The sequence below is a fragment of the Nomascus leucogenys genome, chromosome 9, assembly GCF_006542625.1.
Source record: "Nomascus leucogenys isolate Asia chromosome 9, Asia_NLE_v1, whole genome shotgun sequence".
NCBI lineage: Eukaryota > Metazoa > Chordata > Mammalia > Primates > Hylobatidae > Nomascus > Nomascus leucogenys.
In genome coordinates this window covers 87,779,966-87,787,745 of record NC_044389.1, presented here as the reverse complement: position 1 = coordinate 87,787,745, position 7,780 = coordinate 87,779,966, and the positions used below count along the sequence as shown (strand labels likewise).

Below are 7,780 nucleotides of genomic sequence, written 5' to 3'. Positions count from 1 at the left end.
TCATCATTTTTTATGGCTGCATAGTATTCCATGGTGTATATGTGCCACATTTTCTTAATCCATTCTATCGTTGCTGGACATTTGGGTTGGTTCCAATTCTTTGCTATTGTGAATAGTGCCGCAATAAGCATACGTGTGCATGTGTCTTTATAGCAACATGATTTATAGTCCTTTGGGTATATACCCAGTAATGGGATACTTTTATTGTAACTTTTTGTATATTTAGATGTGTTTAGATACACAAATACTTACCATTGTATTACATTTGCCTACAGTATTCAGTACAGTAACATGCTATAAAGCTTTGTAGCCTAGGAACAATAGGCTATACCATGTAGCCTAGGTGTGTAGTATGTTATACCATCTGTGTTTGTGTGAGTACATTCACACAATGACAAAACCGTCTAATGATGCGTTTCTCAGAACATATCCCCATTGTTAAGCAATGCATGACTGTAGCTTGTTTTCTCTAGGGAAGTCTCATCTGTTTGTAGATGACACTGTGACATCAAAGCCAGCCAAAATGAGTCTGAGCAGACTGGTTAGGTAATTTTGATATTATTTATACTTGGGGTAAAGTTAAAAAAAAACTAAAGAGAAAATGTAAAAAATAAAATAATGCACAATAAATAATATTCTACGTACATTATATATGGCATAACAGGGTAGATATATTTTATAAGTATACATACTAGGATTAGGTCAGAGCTTTTATAAGTATATATACTTGGATTATGCATTGGATTAACATTCTAGCTGATTTCATACTGTCCTAAAAGGATCACTGAAGACCATTGGATACCCACCCATTTCTAAAACTGAAAGGTAGTGACAGCTACTAGAGATCCTTGAGTGGCTTGACTTTGTGGGCAAGGCCTCCATCTAATTTCAGTTACCCACTCTCCTGTGCCCTCCTTCACATGGAGCCAAACTTAGTCCTAGGCAGTGCAAGACCACAGCTATTGCTAACTGAGCTGTTGGCTTCTCTGATAGCTAAGGAGAATCTATTGATGGCATTCACCTCACAGCTGGTTAGGGCTGGCTAACGCAACAGCCAGAAACCTCCCAGATAAAGGAAGCTAACTTCTATAGCATGAATAAAAGGTACTGAGAAGTGCAGATCCCATCCTCTGGGAGACCTCTCCTTGGGCAGCTTCTAACCTAAGACCAGGAATGGGGCTAAGGGAAGTCAGTTTTTTTTTCATAAAATTTAAACTCCAATATGGTTACTGCCATGAAAGTCCTTTAATTCAAAGTATGTTAATTAAGGCTTACTTCTTTGTTTAGAAGTATTGCTATTTATCTCATGTGCAAGAGGAAAATCTCTTATCATAGAGAACACAATATTATGTGTCTATGAAAAAATTTTGTTTTATAGTTAAGTAGCTTAGAAACTAAGTCAATAGAAGCACAATGGACTGGTTTCAGAAGTGTCTTTCTCAGCTACAAAGTCTGCTGCATCTCACCAGACATCACTGAGTAGATGAGTTATATGTTTGATATTTTACAACAAAAGTGAAATTCTTCAATAAGAGGGAAATAACCTGTTTAAACTAGAGACAAACATTAGTTTTTCTAATAAAAAGTTTTAAAAAGATAAAACTTAATTTTTTTTAAAAAAGGACACAAACATTTCAGTTTTTTTCTTAATTGGTGCTCAAAGATATAAACCACTACTGTTTTAAGGCCTCCAAATTACAGTTCCACCCATCTCTCTAACTTTATTTCCATTTTCCCTTTAACTCATTCTTTCTCAGCTTCACAGTTCTTCTTAATTCCTTTCGTCATCTCCATGTCCAGTCCTCTTTGTCCTTCTTCCTGTTAGAGTCTTCTATCTTCCTCTGTGCTGAATTTATTCTTTCTGTTCCACCCTGGGAATCTCAGCTTCTGTATCTTTCCCATTGACTCCATGACTGCAGAAGTGCAGTCTGTTTCTACCACATCTGCTGCCACTCCCAATGCCCTTCTTGTGTCTTGTTTGGATTATTCTAATGGGCTTCTAAGCAGACCCCTAGATTCCACACTTGCACCCTTTCAATTGATTGGCCACACTCCAACCAGGGAGGAAGCCCTGGCTGAATCATGGCTCTACCTGCTTAAAACCCCTTACTGGATTACCATAACATATAGGATATCTTCCAACATGCTTAAATAAGCCCCATAAGTCTCCAAATTATTTGTCTACTACTTTCCTTCATTACTCACTAGGATACATCCAACTGCACTGTTTTTCTTTTTCTTTCTTTCTTTCTCTCTCTCTTTCTTTCTCTCTCTCTTTCTTTCTTTATTCTTTCTTTCTTTTTGTCTTCTCCCTCTTGCTTTTGCTCTAAATGTTTTTTAGGTGGATGGGTGGTCAAGGAGGTGGCGATTCTTAAAGAACATATTAAGCTGATAAAAAAAGAGGTTGTTCACATGGGGCTATTGGAAGACAGTTATATTGGAAGGCATCACTTTTGCTGGAAGATCTACAGACCATCTAAAGGTTTTTTTTGTTTTGTTTTCTTTTGTCTTCAGTTGCAAGATTTAATACAGTGAAAACAGAGCTCCCATACAAAGAGAGGGGACCCAAAGAGGGTAGCCATTGCTGGCTTGAATGCCTGGGTTTATATCCCGATCATTGTCCCTCCCCCTGTGCTCTCAGGCAATAATGATTGGCTATTTCTTTACCTCCTGTTTTTGCTCAATTAGCATTTTAGTGAGCTCTCTTTACTACCTGATTGGTCGGGTGTGAGCTAAGTTGCAAGCCCTGTGTTCAAAGGTGGATGTGCTCACCTTCCCAGCTAGGCTTAGGGATTCTTAGTTGGCCTAGAAATCCAGCTAGTCCTGTCTCTCGGTGCCACCTCTCAACAGGAAAACCCAGGTGCTCTTGGGGAGGTTAACCAATGACCGCTTTAACTGCTTCCTGCTGAATTGGGGCATAATAGCTGTTGTGCAGTTGAGATTTCCTCGGGAGCGGTGCCTTTGATGTCATCAACATCAGAGCATGGGCTAGCAGGATGGTCCAGGGGTCCGCGGTAGATTTTAGTCATGGACTGCATCTGGGGCTCCATTTGAAGAATATTTGTAGTTTTACAGTTTCGATTCTGGAAGAGACAAACTTAACAAGGAGGTTAAAGATACAGGGATTGAAATGTATGGCCTGAAGTGCAGGGGATTATTTCTTCAGCACACTTCACAGGCCCTGACTATCTGCTTGATAGTTTTGAAAAGGCCTGGTCCAGTAAATAATAATTTGGCCATGTGACGGGTGCTATCAGTGGCTAAGTGAAAGGTCTGGTGAAGGGTTTTAAGTAATTTTCATTGATTAGCTGCAGGCAGAAGTATTTTTCCTTCTTCGGTGGCTAGCCATCCTGAGGGGAGGAAACTATGTCCTCATGAGGTTCCCCATTAGATTTCTCCTGCTGAGTACTGGGGCTTGGTTTCCCGGAGGGGATTACCCCATACTAGGGGTCCTTCTATAAGCATTTCTAATGGAGGGTCCTTCCTTGCTGCTCTTTTGGCTTCAGTATCTGCTTGGCGGTTCCCTTTTATTTCCCTTTCCTTTCCTTTCTGATGACCTCGGCACTGTAAGACGGCCACCTCTTTAGGTTTCTGTATAGCCAATAATAATCTCCTAATGGCTTCCTGATGTTTGATTGGTGTTCCCTCGGAAGTTAGGAGTTCTCTTTCTCTCCATATTGCTGTGTGGGCATGGAGGACTAGGTAAGCATACTTAGAGTCTGTGTATATATTTACCCTTTTTTCTTCTCCCAATTTTAGTGCCCAAGTGAGGGCTATTAGTTCTGCCAGCTGAGCGCCTAGTTCGTGGAGTGAGGGGATTACTTTCAAGTATTCCATTATCACTGACCACTGCATACCCCACCTTTTGAAGTCCTTTTTCTACAAAGGAACTTCCATCAGTATACAAGTTGAGGTCGTGATCAGTCAAGGAAACTTCTAGAAGGTCCCTTCGAGTAGCGTAGGTTTGAGCAATCACCTGTTGACAGTTATGTTCTATCTTTTCTTCATTGTCTGGAAGAAATGTGGCTGGGTTAGAGTTGCACAAGTGCGCAGTCACAGCACTGGCCCTTCAATTAATAGAGCCTGATATTTAAGCAAATGGTTGTCTGACAGCCACAAGTCTCCTTCAGCAGTGAGTATGCTGTTCACATCATGAGATGTCCACACGGTAAGATCCCTTCCTTGTATTATTTCAACTGCCCCCATATGACTGGTGCCTGCACATTTGCATATTGAACATAGAGTTTTATTTCATACATACAGTTTTATTACAAATTTTTTATACCTTCTCTAATAGTTAGGCATTATGTTGATTTTTTGAAGATTTTGAGTGTAGTAGGTTTTATTACCTATCGGTTTCATTTTGGAAGAATAAAAAAGCTGTTACAAAAGATTTTCTATTAAAATGGAAGTTTTATTTATCCATTCATTTGTTGATAGACACTTAGGTTGTTTCCTTCTTTTGGGTATTAGGAATAATGCTGCTATAACAATTGATATATATAAGTTTCTGTGTGGATATATGTTGTATGTTTTCATTTCTCTGTAGTCTATACCTGGAAGAGGAATTGCTGGGTCATGTGACGATTCTATGTTTAGGTTTTTCAGGAACCACCAAACCGTTTTCCACAGCAGCTGCACCATTTTATATCCCCACCAGCAATGCACGAGAGTTTCTGTTTCTCCATTCCTATTTTTTATTTGTTTTTAATTATTGTAGCCATCCTAGTGGACATGCAGTTGTATATCATTAGTTGTTGTTGCTGTTTTCTTTTGGTATCTTCTTTTGATTTGTATTTCCTTAATGACCAATGAAATTAAATATCTGTTTATGTGTTTGTTGATCATTTGTATATTTTCTTTGGAGAAATGTCTATTTAAATCCATTGTTCATTTAAAAATTTATATTGTCTTTTTTTGTTTTTTGTTTTTTTTACTTTAAGTTCTGGGATACATGTGCAGAATGTGCAGGTTTGTTACATAGGTATACACGTGCCATGGTGGTTTGCTGCACCCATCAACCCATCATCTATATTAGGTATTTCTTCTAATGCTATCTCTCCCCTAGAACCCCCACCCCTGACAGGCCCTGGTGTGTGATGTTCCCCTCCCTATGTCCAAGTGTTCTCATTGTTCAACTCCCACTTATGAGTGAGAACATGTGGTGTTTGGTTTTCTGTTCCTGTGTTAGTTTGCTGAGAATGATGGTTTCCAGCTTCATCCAGGTCCCTGCAAAGGACATAAACTCATCCTTTTTTATGGCTGCATAGTATTCCATAGTGTATATGTGCCACATTTTCTTTATCGAGTCTATCATTGATGGGCATTTGGGTTGGTTCCAAGTCTTTGCTATTGTGAACAGTGCTGCAATAAACATACGTGTGCATGTGTCTTTATAGTAGAATGATTTATAATCCTTTGGGTATATACCCAGTAATGGGATTGCTGGGTCAAATGGTATTTCTGGTTCTAGATCCTTGAGAAACCACCAAACTGTCTTCTACAATGGTTGAACTAATTTATAATCCCACCAACGGTGTGAAAGCATTCCTATTTCTCCACATCCTCTCCAGCATCTGTTGTTTCCTAACTTTTTATTTATTTTGTTTTATTTTTTTCATTAAACTTTTTTAATGGGTCTCAAAATTCTGTGACAAATTTTTGGCCAAGTTGTTTCCATTAAAAAGTACTGATTTTAAAAACTAATAACTTAAAACTGCCAAACGCAAAAAAAGAAAACCAAAGTGGTCCACAAAACATTCTCCTTTCCTTCTGAAGGTTTTATGATGCATTGTTGTAATTAACCAGTCTTTTACTACTAAACTTAAATGGCCAATTGAAACAAAGAGTTCTGAGACCGTTCTTCCACCACTGATTAACAGTGGGGTGGCAGGTAGTAGGGATAATATTTATTTAGCCTTCTGAGCTTTCTGGGCAGACTTGGTGACCTTGCCAGCTCCAGCAGACTTCTTGTCCACTGCTTTGACGACACCCACCACAACTGTCTGTCTGATATCACGAACAGCAAAGCGACCCAAAGGTGGATAGTCTGAGAAGCTCTCAACACACACGGGCTTGCCAGGAACCATATCAACAATGGCAGCATCACCAGACGTCAAGAATTTAGGGCCATCTTCCAGCTTTTTACCAGAACGGCGATCAGTCTTTTCCTTCAGCTCAGCAAACTTGCATGCAATGTGAGCCGTGTGGCAATCCAATACAGGGACATAGCTAGAGCTTATTTGGCCTGGATGGTTCAGGATAATCACCTGAGCAGTGAAGCCAGCTGCTTCCATTAGTGGGTCATTTTTCCTGTCACCAGCAACGTTGCCATGACGAACATCCTTGACAGACACGGTCTTGACATTGAAGCCCACATTGTCCCCAGGAAGAGCTTCACTCAAAGCTTCATGGTGCATTTTGACAGATTTTACTTCCGTTGTAATGTTGACTGGAGCAAAGGTGACCACCATACTGGGTTTGAGAACACCAGTCTCTACTCGGCCAACAGGAACGGTACCAATACCACCAATTTTGTATACATCCTGGAGAGGCAGGTGCAAGGGCTTGTCAGTTGGACGAGTTGGTGGTAGGATGCAGTCCAGAGCCTCAAGCAGTGTGGTTTCACTGGCATTGCCATCCTTACAGGTGACTTTCCATCCCTGGAACCACGGCATGTTAGCACTTGGCTCCAGCATGTTGTCACCATTCCAACTAGAAATTGGCACAAATGCTACTGTGTCGGGGTTGTAGCCAATTTTCTTACTGTAAGTGCTGACTTCCTTAACAATTTCCTCGTATCTCTTCTGGCTGTAGGGTGGCTCAGTGGAATCCATTTTGTTAACACCAACAATTAGTTGTTTCACACCCAGTGTGTAAGCCAGAAGGGCATGCTCTCGGGTCTGCCCATTCTTGGAGATACCAGCTTCAAATTCACCAATACCAGCAGCAACAATCAGGACAGCACAGTCAGCCTGAGATGTCCCTGTAATCATGTTTTTGATGAGATCTTTGTGTCCTGGGGCATCAATGATAGTCACGTAGTACTTGCGGGTCTCAAATTTCTGCAAGGAGATATCAATGGTGATACCACGTTCACGCTCAGCTTTCAGTTTATCCAAGACCCAGGCATACTTGAAGGAGCCCTTTCCCATCTCAGCAGCCTCCTTCTCAAAATTTTCAATGGTTCTTTTGTCGATGCCACTGCATTTGTAGATCAGATGGCCAGTAGTGGTGGACTTGCCCGAATCTATGTGTCCAATGACGACAATGTTGATATAAGTCTTTTCCTTTCCCATTTTGGCTTTTAGAGGTAGTTTTCATGACACCTGTGTTCTGGTGGCAAACCCATTGCGAAAAAAAAATAAAGTTTCCTGAGTTTTTAATGATCACAATTCTAACTGGCATGAGGTGGTATCTCATTGTGGTTTTGACTTGCATTTCTCTAATGACCAGTGATGATGAGCTTTTTTAAATGTTTTTTGACAGCATAAATATCTTCTTTTGAGAAGTGTCTGTTCTCATATGTTTGTTGGCTGCACAAGTGTCTTCTTTTGAGAAGTGTCTGTTCATATCCTTCACCCACGTTTTGATGCGGTTGTTTGTTTTTTTCTTGTAAATTCATTTAAGTTCTTTGTAGATTCTGGATATTAACTCTTTGTCAGATGGCTAGATTGCAAAAATTTTCTCCCATTCTGTAGGTTGCCTTTTTATTGTTGAGTATGATAAACAAATTGTAATGTACAATGATATACAATGAAATATTATTCAGCCATAAAAA

At 40.0% G+C, this 7,780-nt stretch overlaps 1 pseudogene across 1 annotated transcript; it reads right to left on the bottom strand.

Moving 5' to 3' along the window:
• Positions 1 to 5,909: 5,909 nt before the first annotated feature.
• LOC100603372 lies at positions 5,910 to 7,298 on the bottom strand (annotated as a pseudogene). The gene has a single exon (XR_001114026.2). The product of XR_001114026.2 is annotated as an elongation factor 1-alpha 1 pseudogene (transcript).
• Positions 7,299 to 7,780: the final 482 nt, after the last annotated feature.